The 21180-nt window shown below is 42.5% G+C and overlaps 1 long non-coding RNA gene across 1 annotated transcript; it reads right to left on the bottom strand.

Annotated features, from left to right (window-relative positions):
* Positions 1-539: 539 nt before the first annotated feature.
* On the bottom strand, positions 540-16805 carry LOC147829591 (uncharacterized). Its single transcript, XR_015448672.1, has 3 exons — positions 16671-16805; positions 9926-10076; positions 540-863 (listed from the first exon to the last, which is right to left on the bottom strand). It is a non-coding gene; the product is annotated as an uncharacterized LOC147829591 (long non-coding RNA).
* Between the last annotated feature and the right edge of the window lie 4375 nt (positions 16806-21180).

Raw genomic sequence — 21180 nt, 5'->3', positions numbered from 1 at the left:
GCGCTGGCATAGGCTGACCAGGACTGTGCTGCATTGGCAGGACCCAGCTTCTTTGCCTAGCAAGGACACCAGCCTGAATGTGCTATCTGCACATAGCAAGACTCCTGAGTTCACATAGAGCATATCAAAGTCCCCCCAGATTCCTCATGTCGGGAGGGGGAAAGGAGGCTGATTGGAAGGCACACGGAAGGATTCCTGGAGCTAGGCCACCTGGAACAGGGCAAGACAGCTATCTTCTTCAGCCACAAAAATGAGAGAACTCACACAGCCACTCACATTATTTTGAACATGCATTGTCTGGTCATTTTTGTTATAGTTCATGACCATAAAATGCAAAAGCTCCGTGGCCAAGCTAAAGACGATGTTCTAATCTAGGCTGGAGCTTCCTGGCAGTTTGGAATTTGAAAGCAGATTGCATGTTAGAGGGCCCCGGATGTTCCCGGAGTGGATGGGTTCTAATGACTGTGCAGCTCTCCACTCCCAGAGGGTGTTGGGCTGTGTGCTAGGGACACCAGATGTGTTTACAGTGTGTCATGAATGTGGAAGCCTTCTCGCCCCCGCCACATCTGGATTTAGAAATCATTTGACATCAACGGAGCTTTATTTTTCCACTTGTATTCATTGTCAACAGAATGTTGAAAAATATTTTGAAAAGAAAATATGAAACACTCCAAGGCTTCAGCCCCCACCTGTCCTCGTGTCCAAGTTTTTATGAGTGTAGCCATTTGCAGGACAAGTGGCACTCCACACAGAGCTCAGCACATTTCCCCAGGGCAAGCAGAGCTCCTCTCTCAGCAGGCTGAGGACTCATGGGCTGGGACACCAGAATGCCGAGAAGGTGTAATAGAAATGTATTCCATGGCCTTAGAATAAAAGGGAATTTTTATATGATAAAATGAAAACTATTAGAGAAATATCAATATCAATAAATATGACCACACTAACATATAAAAAGTTTTCTCAAGAAAGGACACTATAGATGAAAATCAAAAGCAAGCTACAAACTGAAAGAAATATTTGAAACCAATACTAACAAATAAGTAGTATAAAAATGTATTCAAAATATCTATAAATCAATAACAAAGAGAACAATAATCTAAGAGAAAAGTGAGCAAAGAATATATATAAAGTGGCAATTCAGAAAAGAAATAAAATATATGGACTAATAAACAAATGAGATCCTTAACATTACTAATATTCATAAAAATGAAAATAATAAAAAGCTATCCTTTTCACTTACCATATTAATACAATATTGTGAAGAAAATGTAAGTGGGAACTTTCATACAGTGCAGATGGGAGTAAAAATTACTGACTTAGTTTGAAGAATAATTTGGCATTACCTATTGAATCTATAAATAAACATATCCTACAAATCAAAAGTTCTATTTCTAGATAGTTCCCTCCTAAGAGCAGTATTGTTTATAACACATAATATAAACCAGGAAGCAATTTAATCATCGAACAATAAGGGGAATGACTAAACAAAATGTGACCTCTTTATACAATGGAGTATTAGAGAGCAGTTTAAAGGTAATTAGCTATGGAGGCTGGGTGTAGCTCAATGATAGAGTACTTGCCTAGCATGTTCAAGGCTCTGGGTTTTATCCCCAGCACAGAAAATACAAGTAATGTTTCATAAATATATTTTGAAGAACTTCTGCTTCAAGCCAATATGGGTAATAGGGACTGATTTATCTTTCTACCTTAACAACAAGAAATCCAAGCAAAATGTACAAAATATTGAATTTTTAGATATTAGAAAACAATTTAAACTCTAGGTATCAGTTTCCTGTCTGGAGGCAATTTCCAGATCATAGCTGAGGAACCCAGCCTAAGCTAGTAGTTGTGGTGAATGAAGGAGATGGAGACTGGAATTGAGAAGGCCTGGCTGGGTGAATTTGTGAAGCAGAGTAGCAGAAAGAAGGTGATCCACAGAGACAGAGCTCCACAGGCTTGGACACAGGTCTCCCCAACACCCCAGCCTGCAATCTTTGTCTGAACACCTATCTGAAAATGTGTGAGAAGAAACAAGCCTGTAGAAAGAGCAACTGGAATGGACCAGGCAGAAAATTATAAAAACTCATGGGGCTGAGAGTAGTTTGTACTCTGACCACCCAAGTGACAACTCACAAGGCATGGATCTATAATAGCAATATCTTAGTAGTCTGATGAAATTATTCCTAGAATAAGGGTAAGGCAGCTCTGGATTCATTCTAGCATACATAAGGGCAAACCCTAAAAATGATCAACCACCTAACTCCACCAGAAAAAAAAAATCCAGCACCATTTAAATTAAACAAAATCCAGAAACTAAAATGTAGAACTCATAATATCTAATGTTCAAAAAAAAATTATCAAGCATGCAAAGAAATAAGAAAATGTAACCCATAACCAAAGAAATAAATCAGCCTACAGAAACATACTCAGATGTAGCAAAGCTGATGGATCTAGCAGATTAAAATGTGAAAGCAGTTATTGCAAACATTCTCCATGTGTATAAGGTAAAGTAAAATATGGTCATCATGAGTAGAGAAGGAAGCTATAGAAAATCCCAAATTCAATCAGGTGTGGTGGGATACATGCCTGTAATCCCAGCTACTCAGAAAGCTAAGGCAGAAGAATCTCAAATTCAAGGCCAGCCTAGGCAACTTAGTGAGACTGTCTCAAAACATAATAATAATAAAAAGAAGAAGAGGAAGAAGAAGAAGAGGAAGAGGAGGAGGAGGAAGAGGAAAGAGGGGATGGGGAGGGGGAGGAGAAGAAAGAAGATGAAGAGGAAAAGAAGAAGAGAAGCTAAAAATGCAGTTTTGTGTTCCCTGGGTTCAATACCCAGGAGTGAAAAAATGAAAAAAATACACTGTTGTGACTAACAACATAAATGCTACAGAACAGAAAGAACAATGAACTTGAAAGTATTTTAACATAAACAATCCAGAATAAAACATGAAGGGAGGAAAAAGATGGGAAACATGGGAGGGGGCTACTTTAAGAAAAGGATAGAGTGTAAGTTAATTGAGAGATCATATCAAATGGTTTACCATACTTGTAATTAGAGTTATACACAGAAAGAAGGGGGCACAGAAAAATATTAAAAGGAAAAAAATGGCTGAAATTTTTCCTAATTGATTAAAAGTATGTCTGTAGACCCAAGAAGCTCAATGAGCAGCAAAAAGAATGAACATACAAAAGAAAAACCTCCAAGACACAAAATAATTAAATTACTGAAAACCAATACTAGAGAGAAATCTCATGTACTACAGAGAGAAAATCTTTTCTCAAAGAAAGGGGGAAAGACACAAAACAGGTAAGAATGACAACAGAGTCTCATCAGAAAATATGAAAGTCAGAAGAAAGTGAAGAAATATCTTTAAAATACTGAAAGAAAAATTTTTCGAACTATAACTCTGTATTAGTGAAAATCTCTTTCAAGGGCCGGGGATTTAGCTCAGTGGTTTTGCCGCCTGCTGCGCAAGTGCAAGAACCCAAGTTCGATCCCTGGTACCAAAAAAAAAAAGAAAAACAAACAAAAAAGAAAATCTCTTTCAAATATGGGGAAAAAATTAAGACTTTCAAAGAGAAATCAAAAATCAGAAAATTCATTTCCAGGAAAGCTGCATCACAGAAAATATTAAAGGAATCTTTTCAAATCAAAAGAAAAATAACTTAAGAATCCGCAGCCCTTCCCAACTTCCTTTCAAAGAGTACAGGATTTCCAGGAAGCCAAGTAATAACTTTCCAGTGGAGAAACTTGACAAGTACTCCATCAGCCAGGTGACCAAGGCTAACACCGAGAATGATACATTGTATCGATCGCACATACTCTTGATATAGTGTGATAAGAATAATGCTTTATCTCTGTGGTCATTTTTTTTCAAGGCCCATAGACTGAGTCTAAACATGAGAAAAACATCAGACAAATGCCTTAGGCTGCTCAGGTGCTACAACAAAAAGACCACAGATTGAGCGGCCTTAACAACCAACATTTATTTCTCACAGTTCTGGAGCCTGAAATAGTCAAGATCAAGATGTCTGCAGATCCCATGTATGGAGAAGGCCTGCATCCTGGTTCAGAAACAGCCACCTTCTCATTGAATCCTCACATCGTGGAAAGGAACAACTCTGAATTCCTTATTTATAAGGCCATTAATTCCACTGAGGTGAGCTCCACTGTCAATGACCTATTCTCCCAATGGTCCCACTTCCAAACACCACATTTGGGGTTCAGATTTCAACATATGAATCTGGGAAGGAAGCAAACATACACTAGAGTGGTGTTGTACAAAATACCAAACCAGTACTTCTCAAAGCAGTCATCAAAAACAAGGAAAATCAGAGAAATTGTTCCAAGCAAGAGGAGACTAAGGATACATGATGACTAAGTGTAATGTACGGCCCTGGATAGGATCCTAGAACAGAAAAGGGATATTATAGAAAAACTAAGTAAATCTGAATAAATTATAGGCCTTGTTAATAATAAAATATCAGTGCTTTTTCATTAATTGTGACAAATGTCACCATACTAACATAAAATGCTAAAAATAGAAACTGGGTATATGAGAAATTGTACTGTCTTTGAAATTTTTCTGTAAATCTAAAGCTATTTTAAAGTTACAAATTTGGAGCTGGGGATTTAGCTCAGTGGTTCTGGCTCTTGCTTTGCAAACACAAGGTCCCGAGTTCAATCCCTGGTACCAAAAAATTTAAAAATTTAAAAAACATTATCAGTATTAAAGTTACAAGTTTATTTAAAAATAAGTAAGGCTATAGATAACTTGTACAACACTGTCAATCAGTTTGATAAAAGTTACATTAAATGTTCCATCAAACAACAGCCAAATACATCTTGTTTTCCAGTGCTCACAGAACACTCACCAATGTAAACCATTTTCTAGACTATAAAGCAAACCTTCAGAGTCAGGTACAGTGGTGCACGCCTGTAATCCAAGCTACTTAGGAAGCTGAGGTGGGAGGATCGTGAATTTGAGGCCAGCCTTGCACCATAGCAAGACACTGTCTAAAAATGCCTTGATAAATTTACATGAATAAGAATGGAAGTCATATAAAGTACGTTCTCTGACCATAACAAAATTAAGCCAAAAATTGTTAACAAAACATCATCCAAAAAATACCCAAATATCTAGAAATTGTAGTATTTACTTCTAAATAGTTCTTAGGAAATCTCAAGGGAAATTAGTAGGTATTTTGAACTGGTTGATAAAACTACAATGTATCAACATCTGTGGAATGCCGCTAAAGTAATGCTTAGAGGGAAACTTGTAGCATTAAATGTTTATTTAAATAGGAAGAAGTATCAAAACTAATGATCTAAATTTCCACCAAAAGAAACCAGAAAAAAGAAGATGAAAGAAAATTTTTAAAAGAGCAGAAATTTAAAAATAGGAAACAGAAATAATAGAGAATGTTAATTAAATCAAAGCCTGATTTTAATTTAATTAATTATTAATTATAAATACGCAGCAACAAAATTAATAAATATCTGGCAAGGTTCTTTAGGGAAAAGCAGAGCACAAGTTACCAATATGAGGCATGAAAGAGAGGATGTCACTATAAGTCCTAAAAACATTGAACATACATAGAGGAACATTATGAATAATTTATGCCCATAAATTCAACAACTTATAAAAAATAAACTAATTATTTTAAAGACATTAATAGAACTTATTAAAATAAAAATCAACAACCTAAAGAATCATAAATATAATTAAGAAATTAGACTAAAAACAAACTTCCAAATAGGTACTGTATACTACATCAGATGGTTTCATTGTTAAATTCTCCCAATCATTTAAAGGAGAAATGATATGATTTTTTTTACAATCTCTTTAAGAAAATGGAAGAAGGAATGCTTCCTAATTCGGCCTATGAAGCTATCATTGCTCTAAAACTAAAAAAAATAAAATGACATTTTGAAAGAAGAAAATTGTAGGCCAGTGTCTCTCAAAAATATATACCTAAAACACAAACACAAGAACAAAAGAAAATCTTCAACACAATGAGTAACTAGAATCCAAAAATAAATAAGAAGTATAGTGGAGTTCATCCCAGGAATGTAAGGCTGGTTTAGAACTCAAAACTCTAAGAAATATAATTCATCATATTAACAAACTAAAAAAAGAACAATACTAATGTCTCTAGAGCTTTTGACAAAATTTGACATCTTTCGTGATAAAAATTCTCAGCAAACTAGCAATAAAAAGGAATTTCCTTTCATTGGTAAAGAACATCTTAAACACTCACTGCTGTCATGCTAACTGATGAAGGATTTATACCTTCCCCCAAGAGAGTGTTTCACTGTTTGTATTTAGCAAGTGGAAAGTCAGGAAGAACAAATAAAATGCACACAGATTTCAGTGGAAGAAGTAAATTGTGACTCACATAAATAGTCCACATTTGTGTGGTTTTGCTACACAATATAATCTATGTCGAAAATTCAAAGAAAGCTATAGAAAATCTTTTAGAACTAATAGGTGGATTTAGCAATGTTGCAGGATCCAAGTTAATAAGCAAAATCAATTACATTTCCATATATTCGCAATTAACAATTAGAAACTAAAAATGTTTTAAGTACCATCTATAATAGCTTCATAAAATGCAATGCTTAGATATAAATATGACATCCAAAATATCCATGATATATACACTGAAAACTACAAAACACCAATAAAGGAAATAAAAACCTGAAAAAATAAAGATCTATGTTGGGTTCATGGATGGCAATATCAAGAACCCAGTGGTCCTCAACTTGATCTACAGAATCAGCATAATATTAGCTGTTTTCATACATATAAAGAAGCTGATTCTAATATTTATATGGATAAACAAACATCGGAAATAATAGGGCCAACACAATCATGAAAGGAAGTTGAAAGATTCACACTATTTACTTTTAAGACCTGTGATAAAGCTACAATAATCTTGATGGTATGGTACTGGCAAAAAGGTAGAACCATATGGGTGGTGGAACAAAACAGAGAACCCAAAAAAACTCAGATACACATAATCAACATATATATTTTATATAAAAATGCACAGACAATTAAACAGAGAAAGGATAATCCTTTCAACAAATACTGCTGGAAAAATTGAACGTTCAAATGCAGAAGAAAAAAGTCATCCCTTTACATATGCTTTACAACTGCAACAAATTTAACTCAAAGTGGATCATGGACCTAAATGTAAACATAGAACAACAAATCCTGGAAGAAAACATGAGGTGAAATCTTCATATTTTGAGTTTGGGAAGAACCTATTAGATATGATGCTAAAAACACAATCTGAGAAAAACTGAGTAAATTATAATTTAACAAGATTAAAACCTTTTGCTCTGTGAAGAGGATAAAAAGACAAGCCATAGACTTGTCTATATTTGAAAAATATTTACAAATCAAATATCTGATCTTGTATCAAGAGTATATAAAGAACACCCAAAATTCAATAATAAGACATGCAATTTTTTTTTTTTTCGTACCAGGGATTGAACTCGGGTCCTTGCGCTTACACAGCAGGTGGCGAAACCACTGAGCTAAATCCCTGGCGCCAAGACACGCAATTTTTAAATGAACAAAAGAACTAAACAGTTCATCAAAGAAGATATTCAAATGGCAAATAACATCTGTAAAGATTCTCAATATTATAAATCATTAGGGAAATGCAAATTAATATCACAAGCTACAAACCACAAACTATACCTATTAGGATGGATTAAATTTAAAAAATAAACTGACAAAACTAAGTGCTTACAAAGATGTGGAGCAACTGAGACTGAAAATTTCAGTAAGACTGTAAAATAGTATCACCACTTTGGAAAACACTTAAATAGTTCTTTTGAATTCAGCGTATACTATCAGACCTCCTTCCCAAAATATACTACAGTGAATTGAACACTCTGTTCACCTGTACATAAATGTTTACAGTAGATTTATTTATAATCCATCCAAATCTGGAAATGACCTAGAAGTCCTTCAACAGGTGAGTGGTTAAACAAAACTGTAGCACAGTCACACACTACCATACTATGACTCAATAAAAAGAAACAGATTATTGATTCATGCAACAATATGGATGAATCTTAAGTCCACTTTGAGAAGGGGAAGAAAGAAACCAAATCCCAAAGCCTATATACTGTATTATTCCATTTATGTGAAACTCTAGGAATGGAAAAATTATGGGAACAGAAAGCAGATAAATAAGTGTCTAGGGTTAGGAGCAGGAGAAGGTAACATAAGGAATTTGGAATGAGGGAGCCTTCTGTATTAGAAATGTGATTCTGTGCACTTGTCAAAATCCACAGACTTGTACTCCTTGAAGAGTAAATATTACAGCATACAAATATTGTAAAAGCCATCTAGGATGTCAGAGGTCCCTAGGATAAAATACAGACTGTGACAAATACATGTGACTATTACAAATATCTGACATAATCACCATGTAAGAGATGAATTTTCCTAGATGCTGTGAAGCTAAAGATAAAGAGAACTATACAAAACGCTCTACTCTATTTGCTGCATTTGTTTTCCACAAGGTTGAGTTTGCGATTCTGAATATACTTTACACATATAGTAGGGTAGAACAAACAGATAAATGTATTGTAGATAATAAGATCCAAAGAAATGTATTGTAGTTAATGAAAACCAAAGAAGTTAGTTAGGAGGGGAAGAGCAAAGGGCAATTAACATATGGTGCTGGACTGGAGTCATGAGTGTTAGATAAGATCATGTTTTTCTTTGACTGATAGATGGGAGAATCACAGGTCAATTAATGTATAAGTAAATAGATAATTGATAGATCAATAGATAGGTATACAGACATATGTGCATGTACATGGGTTAATACGCATTCATGAATTTCTGAGTTTCCCTATGATAGGACCCAGAAACAATGGCACTCCCATAGCTACTGACATCCAGATCTTGGCACCTAAATACATCTTCCAATAAAAGAAGCTATTAATTCTAGGACTGGGGCAAGAATAACTGAGGATAAACCTGGAGCATCTCATGGTACAAGAAAAATAGAGTACTCAGGAAAAAAGATAACAGAAAGACAAGAGGAGGAGAGACTGAGGCATGACAAAGGACCCAGGAACAAATCTGGAAGAGCTCCCAATGGCCAAGGCTGGCAAGTCCAACAACCAGATAAATGGAGACCATTATATTTTAGAGGGTAAAATAAATACACGCAAGTTAAAGAAACAACAGAAAAGAAGAGACAATTCTTCCTGGCAGAAAGTTTCCAATTAGTGAAGGTTGCCAGAATGAGGGCCATAGACAACTTCCATTAAGACAATAACAATCGTTGTTAGAAATCCAACCAATTAATACAAACGTTTAAGAAAAACAGGATACTTGCCCAGTCTCAAAATATCTCCCCTACATTTTCACTAAATGCAAGGGGGTAAAAAATCGTAACTTTTCACAGGAGAAAAACATCACACGCCAAGCAATCAAGGTTATCATCACTAGTATTAAGTTGTGTTGATATAATATGTATCAAAGGATATGATGTAGCAAGACAGAGGTGTGGTATTTTCCCAAAAAGAGCATAAACTCAATCTAATGGTGAGACAGAATCAGACAAAAAACTCAAAGGATTCTCATAAGGGACTATCACAGATTAGAGGAGACCAGGCACAGAATCCTGGATCCTGGGAGAGAAAAGGAACATTAACGAAATCTGAATAAAGTCAATTATAGCATCATAGGAATGAATGTTAATGTCTTGGTTTTGATCATTGTACTACTGTTATGTATGATGTTACCATTAAAGGAACTTTTCCCTGTACTATTTTTTCAATTGTTCTCTCAATCTAAAATTCTTTGTTTAGAGCCATTCTAGATAAATTCTGGGGAAAACTCATTTCATAATTGAAGTATGACTATAGCTGTCTAAGGCCCAATGTCACCTTGCCTGTGAGCCAGATATGGCATGCGGAAACAGAACTCCATTTTGCCTGTGGTCACAAGTTGAGGCCTCAATGGTCTGGTGATACTGTGACACTCGTGACGCTCTGGGGTAAATGTACATCAGCTGAAGACATCCTGGTTCCTTGAGAACTGAGAAGTAATTAGAAAAACAAAGAGAGAGAGGGAGAGAGAAAGGTTTCACCTGGGGGAAGGATAACTTCTTTATTAGCCTGCTATCTTGTCCCACCTACTAATGTAAGAAAGCTCTCCTTACTGACCTCATCAACGTAAGAACCTTAGCAACCTAAGATCTTCTTCAGCATAGAATCACCGCAGCCCCCTAAGTCACCTGATACTCCCTCCAATTATTGCGTGTACCCAATAAATAATGGCTAGCTCAGAGAGTCTTTGTCTTTGTCCATTCTGAGGCACTGACCTCCTGGGCCCCCATGTACTTTGAAATTATGAAAGTCTCTATTTTTTTTTTCTTTAGCCATGGCCATCCCCCTTTCTGGGCAGTCAGAGGATTGATGCCCCTCTGATGGTTCTTTCCAAATAAAAAGTTTGGAAAAGGCTCAGACGTAGTGGCACACACCTGTTATCCTAGCATTCTGGATCTCAAGTCCAACTTGGGCAATTTAGTGATTTAGCAAAACTTAGTCTTAGAGTAAAAACAAATAGTTGTGGGGATATAGCTCAATGTGACTCCCCAATAACACACACACACACACACACACACACACAATTAAACAGAGGTGTAGTTAAAATGAAAAGGCAAGATACTAAATAAGAGAATATATTTCTAAAATATGTATCTCGTATAGGAGTCATACCCAGGCTATTAGAGTAGTCCTATAATTTAATGAGAAAATGTTCTGTTTTTTAAAAAGTCAGACAAGTCTTGAACAGGCACTTAATGAAAAAATTATGAATGGCAACAAATACATTTAAAGATATTCCACATCATTAGCTATTAGAAAAATACAGATTTCACCATGAGATATCACAGCATACCCATAAGAAAGGCTGAACATTTTTTTCAAAAAAACAAAAAACTAGCAATACAAGTCTTGGCCATGATGTGGAGCATCTAAAAATATAGAATGGAAAATAGTGCGGCCTCTCTAGAAAACAGTTTAACAGTTGAATATAAAGTCAAACATACACTTTTACAACTCAATAACCTTCTAAGTGAATATTTATCCAAGAGAAACGGACATGTTCACATGAAAATTTGCATCCAAAAGATCCTATGGTTTTATTCATATTGATCCCAAACCTGAAAATATTTCAAATATCAACTGCTGATGAATGGATAAGCAAATTACAGTAAATGTGTGCCACAGAATATTACTTATTAGTAAAAAGGAACACATCTCTTACACAAGCATTATTCAAAGTGAAAGAAGTCACATGCAATCTGATTCCTTCTACATGAAATTCTAGAAAAAGTAAAACAATAACAACAGAAAGAAGAGAGGTAGCCATGGTCCAGGGGAGACGGTTATGAATTTTCTGAGAAGGGTTAAGAAGAAATGTTTTAGGAACATCAGAAATGTTCTACACAGTGACCTAGATTATGGTGCTGTTAGGGTGCACATTGGTTAAAATCCATCAAACTGTACAGATAGTGGTGTATTTATTATACATAAAGTGTTTCTCAGTAAAGCAGATTAAAATATACAGATTTTTCATAGTAAGAGAAAGTCATAGATTTTTAATTTTAAAAACCCTGTATTTGTGGGATAATGTCACATGCTTATAACCCCAGCACTCTGGGAGACTGATGCAGGAGGCTGTCAAGTTCAAACCCAACCTGGGCAACCTAGTGACTGAGTGAGACCTTATCTGAAAAACTAGAAAAAAAACGGGGTTGGAGACATAAAAATAGTGTGTGTGTGTGTGTGTGTGTGTGTGTGTGTGTGTGTGCATGTGTCACTAGGGATTGAGCCCAGGGCCTTTACATCAAGCTACACCCATATTTTAAATTTTTTTAATTTTCAGACAGAGTACTGTTAACTTATTAAATTGCCCAAGCTGTGTTGGAACTCATAACCCTCCTCCCTCACTCTTCCAGAGTGCTGGGATTACAGGCTTCGACAAAAGTATTTCTCAATATCTACAAGTTTCCATATCAAAATCATAACAGGAAAAAAATAAGAAGGCAGGGAGTGATGGGATGTAGGTAATGGTCAAATGGAGCATTGGCTTTCATTTCAATACTCTCATTTTTAAGAAAAGTTTATTTGTACACAACTCATGCAATTAAAATTAAATTTAAAATGTGGCAATAGCTCGTATCACCGGGTGAGGGTTGGAGATACCAGGGTCAAGTCTGCCTGCCCATCCCATAAGCAGATGGGCTTCTTGATAGCAGGGAGGATGGACAAGTTCACAGACAGCTGTCTGTCCAGCAGCACAGAGGCTGGGACTTCCGGGCCTGCTGTGTACTATGTCCTTGGTGGTGACACTGAGCACTTGCTGCCTTTCTCTGTTGGCAGCTCCTGAAAGCAGCCCTGTCTCAAACCACCCCAGGGTGTGCAGGCTGGAGAGCTGGGCAGAGGCTCAGAGTTGGAGCACCAATTTGGTGACGAGTGGTCTTTGGACATGCAGCGGGCCAAGGCAGAGGGAATGCAGGGCAACAGCACGGCAATCCCAAGCCTTGGTTGAGTTGTAGCTCCTTGTCTTATTCCTGCACAATCCCCTCCCTCTCGAGAAGGGATGGTCTAGCAGGAAGAGGACCCAGACCTCAGGATGGATCCCCACAGACAGAAGCCCCAGTACTTGGCCTTGCTGGACTCTGGGCTCTGCTACCATTGGCCACTCTAACATGGGCCTCCGTCAGGACCCAGATCTTCATGGAACTGCACTCAGAGCCCAGTTTCTCTCCAGGTCAAAGCTCAGTAGGGGTTTACTTGGGATGCCTGTTGGGCTAGAGTTAAGAGTCAGACTTGGGGGCAAAGTAAGGGCTAAATCTGGGGCTGCTATGGTCTGAATGTGTCCCTCAAATTCATACTTTGGAAACAACCCCCAGCACCACAAAGTAGGGAAGTGGGACCTTTCAGAGTCAGCTAGGACCTGCAGGCTCTGCCCTGAGAAGAGAGATGCTGTTGTCATGGGAGAGCATTAGTTATTGTGGATGTGCTCGGCCCTGTACCCTCTCTCTGTTCTTACCGCCACTCCCTTGCCCTGTGCCATGATGTGGGCCCACAATGATGCACTTCCCAGCCACCGAACCTGTAAGAGACACATCTTTGTTCTTTATAAACTACCCAGTCTTGGCTATCCTGTTACAGCAGCACAAAGTTCAGGCTGATCCGGGCTAGTCTCTGGCCAGGGAGAAGCAGGATAAGGCTCAGGGCTGAGGATCCTTAGGGTACCACTAATAATGAGGCTTAGATCCTTTGGGCTCTGAATGGCAAGACAGTCTCTGTCATTAAGATTTTTAAATCAGTCTCACAGTTCCAAAGTGAATTTTCTGCTAATCAGAATGGCGGAACTGAGGGACAGAGTTCCACATTTCCCCAGTCGGCTCAGCACCTCAGGCTGCCCTTCCCCCAGCGCCACCTGGGGGTTCCAGATCCCTCGTTCCCCTCCTCCCAGTGGCAGGCCTGGCCCTCTGCAGGAGCACCTGTCTGGGGGTGAAGGGCGAGGCAGGTATGGGCACCCTGGTGTGGGAGGGAGCAGGCCTCCTGCCAGACAAGGTGAGAACAATGTATCACTTTGTTTCCTCCAACTGAAGAAGGTGCTTTGGTTTGTACATGGATAACTCATTGCTTTATAAACTTTTAACTTCCCAGCAGACTTTGCCTTCCTTTCCCTGGAGCAGCTTTCTTTAGCCAAGCTGTACGTATGTATGGGCTCTGAGGCTCCTTGCCTGTGCCCAGCATGGGGAAGTGGCCTTATTTTGCAGAGGGAGAAACAGGGGTTAAGGTTGCCCAGCTGCTCTCTGCATGGAGTCAAAGGCTCAGGCTCCAGATCCACAGCCCCAATGCCTCATTACCATCTGTCTGCCGCCCAAGGTGCATGCTCTCACTCAATGAGAGACCTTGACTGAAAATTGCAACTGGCATCTTTTGATGTAGACTAGTTTGTTGTGTGCTAACTTGGGATGCAGAGGGAGCAGAACCCCAGGCACTGGGGGAGCTTATCTGCCCTCTCTCTTTCCTGGGCACCTATCACCCACAGCCCTGTGCTTCCATTTGCAAACCAGGATGGCTTAGTGATGTGCACTGGTGCCCTTGAGAGGATAGCCACTCGGTCTGGAAGACTGCATGGAGGAGACATGCAGGGTTCCTCTGAGAGACCTGTGGCCCAGCTTCCTTCTGAGCTGCTGAGAATGATACTCAGCATATGGTGCTGGCAGCTGGTTCTGATCTGAGGAGAAGCTCCCTCTGAGGGGGACGGGGGCCTTGTGTACAAGGAGGGGTGGCTGCCCCTGAAGCCTTCTCCCATCCTCTCCCTGCAGCTCAGTCTCCATTTGCCCACCTGATCCACCTTGGCCCCAGCTGGGCCCCTTATTTATAAACCATATGTCCCTGTGTCCCTGCCTGTCCCGACTGTTTGTACAAAGCTTCAGCTGTTTCCCCTGATAGCCCTAGGACCAGAGGTCCTGGGAAACTGGGAGGGGCCTAGGGCATGGAGAGTTCAAGGATGCATGTCCCTGCCCCTGCTCAGGAACCTTCAATGGCTCCCCATGGATATTAAAGCCTCTGATGCATAGAACATAGTCAAAAATGCTATTGCATTTCTTATGTAAAATTTTAATTTCTGCTGTTGCCCCCAGGAACAATTCTAGATCAGTTGGCCAAGAGCCTCAAAGTCAACTGACGAAATGTAGGCCCAGAGAGGGGAAGTGAATTGCTGGGACTCACACAGTAAGGACAGTTTGAAGTTCTCTCTATTCCACTGCACTGCCTCTCTGCCCAACACAGAGAAATAAAAAGAATTCAGTCCCAAACTACAGCTACTCTAGCTGTGTATTCTGGCTTTGCCTTTTTAGCTCTGTAACTTTTGGCTGGTTGCCTAACCTCTCTGGTTTAAAGTTTGTTCATTTATAAAATGTAAATATTGTGTCTTTCCTTCGATATTCAGCACCCAGAATAGCGCCTGACTGCAGGAGCTCAATAAATATTTCTCAGATGAATGAAGGAGTGAATATCTCTCACCTCATTTGTGAGTGTCAAGCAAAGAGGTGTATGTGAAGCCTCTGCGAAGTACCAAACACGCTGCAGGGACGTTGCAAATGGAGATCCTCTTAGGGGCCCAATTAGGGATCCCCAACCCCAGAAGCCCAGACTCCATCCTGAAGCAGCACCCACCCTGTCCCCAACTGCTGCTTCGGCCCCTGCTCCCCTCTTCTCTGTCCACACCACAGCCCTGCACTTGGCTCCTGGGGAGCAGCACCCCCGGCCTCCCCTTGGACTCCAGACACCCTCTTCTCTCCTCTGTTCAGCGAAGCCCCCAGCCGCTGTGACTAGAGCCTCCAGGACTTGGGGTACAGGAAGCATTACTGTGCTCAGACAGGGAGGGGGAGATCAGAATTGGCCGCAGCCAAAGGCAGCCGGTATTGAGGGCAGAGCTTGCTCGGTGCAGCAGAAAGAGCTCTGGCTCCTGCTCTGTGATTGCCTTCTGGGGCAGCTAAGGCAGACCTCTTCCTCTAACCTTGGTTTCCCTGCTGTGTAATAGGGGCGAGGTTTGGGGCTTTGCTCAGCTCACTGTCACCTCCACCTCTTACCTGGCATTATAATGTCATCACATCCAGGTGCCTGCAGCGCCACAAATAAACACAGCAGTCCCAGGACACCCCAGCCCCACCTGCTACAAGTCCCAATTACTCCTCACTCACTGAGCCCAGGACCTGGCCAGAGGTCCTCACAAAGGATTAGCATCCAGTGGGGGTGGGAGCTGCAGGCCTGAGGACAGGGGTCCAAAAGGGGCCCGGGAGTGCTAATCCTGGAAGGGGCCTCTCTGGCAGTTTCCGAAAGCATGGGGCTGAGAGGCCTGGATGCTCTTTCCACCTGAATAAGCCCTGAGGTGTGGAATGGCAGCCAGGTCAAGGGGAGGGGGTGGCCATAGGCTCCTCCTGCCTTGGACTGTACTGGTCTCACTCCTGGAGACAGAGGGGAGAGGGCCTTGCCAGTGAGAACCTGCGGCGGCCCCTCCAGCGCTTCCTCCTGTGCTATGTGACAGGAGATCGAGGGGGGTGGGGGGATGCTGCCCTGGGTCCCAGTGAGGCCAAAGCCCGGGCAAGACAGGGAGGACAGTGGCGGGTGCCACAGGTCACTGGGGTGAGTGTCAGCCTACACCTCTGGGAGGTGGGCAGACAGCAGGTGCTCAATTTAACTTTGGGCATGGGGTCACCAGGTCTTTTTGGCATCCTGGATCCTCTAAGGAAAGGCTCAAGTCCCTTCCCTCTGTGTGTCACCCACAGCAGAGCTGAGTAAGCCCAGAGCCCATGAAGCGCCAGTTAGGCCAGAGGGACAGGAAATGGGTGAGCAGAGGTCTTGATGGATGACCAGACCTCAAGGCCAACACATGGGACATGGCTTCCTGGCAGGAAAAAAGCTTTGGGGCAAAATCCTACACCTGAGAGAGTTTCGGGACTCTCAAATTTACTTTCCACTGTCTGGATGGAGAAACTGAGGCCCAGAAGGGAGAAGGGCCTGGTCCAAGGTACTGTCATGAGTCAGGGACAGAGGAAGTCTAGAACTCTGGCCCGACTCCCAGCCCAGTGCTCCTTACCCTTCTGCTGGCTGTGTTGACCCAGGTGGTAAGGAAGCCTCCATGAGCCGAGACCACTCAGGAGGCCCTAGATCAACCTGTTTTGGAAAGGTCAGGATGGGGCTCACCTCCTCCCTTCACCAGCTTTGCCCACAGCTCCAGGGGCTTGGCATGGATACCAACTCTAGGGAGGACAGTCAATGATTCATGGAGGTTCTGTCCCTGGGAGCCTTCTCTTGAGAGCACGTGGCACCTGCTACTGGCCCAGGAATGCTTCCCAGCAGGCTAGGCCAGGCCAGTGCAGGGCAGGGCAGGGGTTAATCAGTGATGAGCTAAGAGGCACAAGTACTCCTGCTAGAAGGTCCCCACCACCAGCCCTAGACTATACTCAGCCCACCCTGGCCCTGTCTCTCTCTCTCTCTCTCTCTCTCTCTCTCTCTCTCACACACACACACACACACACACACACACACACACACACACACAATTCTTACCTGCCTCCCTTTCCCTCACCTCCTAAGCACCTCATTCTGAACTCTGAAACTTCCTCTTCCCTCACACCTGCTCCCAGGAGAGGTTTTGATAAATGAAGTCATCTTGAGGGTTTAAACAAGGGAATCTGAAAGCTGAGAGGCTCTCAGAGATAGCATGCAGGCCAGCATTTACAATACAGGTTTTTGTAGACAACAAGAGCTCTGAAATAATAATTCACATTACTTCGAAAAGAGTGTTCTGCGGACAGACAAGTTTGAACACTGGCTCAAATCAAGTGAGTTTTTCCTGCAACACTTGCCAGAGCCTGTGCTGTGGGAACCCTAATGATGTGTCTTCAAGAGAGTGATGCAGTTTCCGAACTCGCCCCACATGTGTGAAATGCAGCTCACAGCTCCAGCAGCTGGGGTTCCCATTTGGCAGGGACCTCAGAGGGCAGGTGACCAACCTAAGTGCACTTGCTTGGGCCTTGGTCAGGGGTGCCATGGAGCCTGTGGGTCCATTCACCATGGCTGCTGAGCTCTTTTCAAATCTAACTCTCTAGGATTTTCCTCTCCCGAAGAGCTCCCCAGAGGAAACTCACGCACAGGGAGAAGGAAGAGAAGGGGCAGGGGGCTGGGGCCCTCAGGATCTTCTGGAAGGGAAGCTGCAGCCCAGGAGGCATTCCTGAGCCTGGTGTCTCTGGGCCCCACATTCCTGGAGGCAGATGTGCTGCCTCTCCCCACTCAGGAGGTCATTGGAAGCTGCGGAATTCTTGAAGTTTGTCTCGGATGGAAGGTGCCACTGGCTCTGAGTTCCAACCCAGTTGCACGGCTGACTCCCGGGAACTTCACGAACAGTTGAACAGAGTCATCTCACCTCAGGGCACAGGAATCCTCCCTCGAGGTGGGGAACAAGGCCACATTTGCAGGTCTACAGAGAGGCAGCTAAGAGGAGAGGTGGGTAAAGTGAGGCAGGAGGCAAAATGGGGCTGGTGTAAGTAAAGAGGACCAGGAAAGTCCTGCGCGCCCACCACTCTGCTATACAGGCTCAACCCTCTGAGTGGACTACAGGATGCTGGAAAGGGGGTCCTGAATGCCAATCTCAGGGGCCTGGTGTGTGCCAGCAGTTGGCTTTTATGCCAGGTGGCCTGTCAAAACTACAGGCCATATCTCCTGTGACCTTCCTCCAAAACCTGCCTCTGTACTGCTATGAAACCAGCTCTGACCACACTGCACCTTCCTAAACGTGGGTGTCACCTCCAGGGCATGGCTGCATGGGGCTGTTCACTGAGCACCAGGGATAAACAAAGGCAGAGGGTCACAGCATTCTTATCAATCTAGAATTTATTGTGTTTCTCATTGAAAAAAAATCTCATTGACAAGGAACAACAGTATTGTGTGTAATAGATCCAAAGAAGGAGGCCTGAGTTTCTACCTGGCTTTTAGCCAAGAAGGTAGAAGGTGATATGGGTGCTGTAGGCCTGGCTGGGCAATGAGGAGGGGTGGCTTCCAGAAGAGAACTTGCTCCTCGTAGCATGACACATCAGCTTCATCTGCTGCCACCTGTGATGCTGGTCCACCCTGTGACTGGGTCTGTGGAAGGGACCCCCAGTGTTTCCAGTCCCAGCTGGACTAGAGGAAGCTTCCTTGGAGTTGAAGCAAAGGGCCAGAAAGCGGTGAGATGGTCATACCTCCTCCCAGCAGGCATGTCCTCCACAGGACCCAGGAGACCTGCAGCGGTTCCACAGTCAGCTAAGAGTGAGTGTGGGCAGCTGGAAGACGGACTCAACAGCACTCTCCAGTGAGCCAAACACATGTGGGCACACACACATGCAGCCATGCACACACACAAATGCTCACGTGCCCACACATGCCAAGGTGATATTCAAAATACCTTAATTCCCTCATGGTGTGGCATGGTGGGCATCACCTCCAGCCAGCAACTTTAAACTTACATAATTTAAATGAATTTCTTGATGTTGTAGATTTCATTTGTTTCAAATTTCTGAGTTCTTTGAAGGCATAAGTTATTCCTATCTATTTCAGTTACATCATGAAAAATATAAATGAAGTTTAAAGAGTACCAAAGTTCAAGGAGGAGACATTCCTACTTTTAGAATTTTCAATATTATAGCAAATGGGAGTCTGATTTTGAGATCTGTCTTCATCCTGCAAGTGTGCTTTTTGTGGGTTAGCCTCATTTGCAGCCTTTTCCTCCAACCCCTTCCCTTATGTCACCACGGTGGAGGGAAAATAGGTGACACTCTTCTCCAAGTTGTGCATCTGTCACCAATTTTGTAGCTTACTGAAAAGTGTGTTCCAGGTGCCCCCTAACAAACCCAGCCAGGTCAGCCTCCTTAAGCCAACATTCCACATGGGTGGCAGGTTGGTGACAGGCAAACCAAGTACATGGTGGTGACATCTTTTAGAGATAGGGTGACTATGGGATGAGGATGTTTCTCCAGCCTCTAACTGTGTGGCAGGCCTGGTCCTCGGTGAGGCTGCCCAAGATCACAGAGTCCAGACCTGAGTACTGCTCTGAGCTGTCCAATGAGTGACAATCACTTGGAAGTGTTTTAGGACAGATCAGAGGATGAATACAGACAGATTATGCAGGGATAAGTCACCCGCATTCATGAATTCACACACTTTACACTTGGTGCTTGCTGTATAGATAGTTCTTTCATGTACACTGAACACTATCTTCCACCCAGAACAATTTCAATATATTAAGAACAGATGGAGCTGTAGCTGCGCCACAGCTGAGGATTTGTTGTGCCCTCCTTCCTTGTCTGGTCAATATATTGGAAAGAATAGAAAAATAAGAGAAATCCTACATGCAGAGAAGGTGGCTTTGTTGGGATGAGTAGAGTCCCTTAGTCTGGGGGAGCTCATTGACCCCTTGCCGTAGGTTGGTGCATAGGTTGGTGAAGTTGGCCCTATACGCAAGGGCTTCATCTGCCTTCCCTACCTATGCAACTTTCTCCCTTTTGACACTAAGGACAGTAAACATCATCACCTTGGGTCATCAGGCCCCAAGAACAGCCTCACCCAGGTCCCACCCTCCGCAGCAAATTCCACTCATTGTCCTCATTATATTCTAAACCTAAAGAAAACAAGGCATCGTGCCCAGCAGTTCGCCCATAAAACATTAATCACTGTCCCCTCCTTGAGAGGCTTCTGACCAGTGAAGGTATGCCCTACCGGAGTGATGGAAAATCCCAGTGGGCCAGCACAGGCCCAGCCACGCCACAGGCAGGGGCCTGACAGGTTCCTCCAGGGCTTTTCCAGGTGGCTTTTGTTCCTGGGACATTGAGGACCAGCCTGGGAACCCCAAAGGAGAGACAACTCTCCCTACATTTACCAAGTCCTCAAAAGGTACCAGGGTGCTTAGGGTCCAGTAGCAAGAGTCTTCCTGAATCATGCATATCTTTCCATCTGGGCCCTCATGGAACCATGCAAGCCTGGAGAAGAACAACAGCACTGGGGTCTGGGCCAGAGTCACAGCCACTGATCCCACTGGAGTCCATCACACCTGTGCTTAGCCACTTGGCTGGCCCTTGGGCTGGTGGCTTCAGAGAGCCATTCCTCTCAGCACCACTCCAGGACCTGGAAAAAGGAGTTCCCTTGAGGTTAGAAGAGAAAAGAAATACCAAAAGGGAAAATATAGGCTGTAAGGACCCCGGATTCCCAAATGTTCAGAACTCAGTGTGGACTAACCCAGTGCTTGAGCTTAAACATATATGTGCTGTGGAAACTCAACCTCCAGCTAATAAGAATATTCACAGGGCTTGGACTGATGCTCCCTGGAAAAGGTTTTGGAAAATCTTCTGATCTGCTCCAAGATTCTAAGTCCTGGGGGACTTCTAATATAATTATAGAGCCATAGCTTCTTGGTTTTGTGAGTTTAATGGAAAGACAAATGTTCTAGGCTTCAGTGGTTGCTAGATTACATCCTGCTTCCTCATCAGCCAGGTGCAGAGGAGTGCAGCCTTCCATGCTGGCTGAGCCACCCCTGTGGGTCCACCTCAGGGATCTGGCCAGGCAAGAGCCTGCCA

The sequence above is a fragment of the Heterocephalus glaber genome, unplaced genomic scaffold, assembly GCF_053883595.1.
Source record: "Heterocephalus glaber isolate CG9 unplaced genomic scaffold, H.glaber_assembly_v1.0 deba00000546, whole genome shotgun sequence".
Taxonomy (NCBI): Eukaryota; Metazoa; Chordata; class Mammalia; order Rodentia; family Bathyergidae; genus Heterocephalus; species Heterocephalus glaber.
Note: the sequence above shows the minus strand (reverse complement) of the source record. Positions and strands in the feature narration are given on the sequence as shown.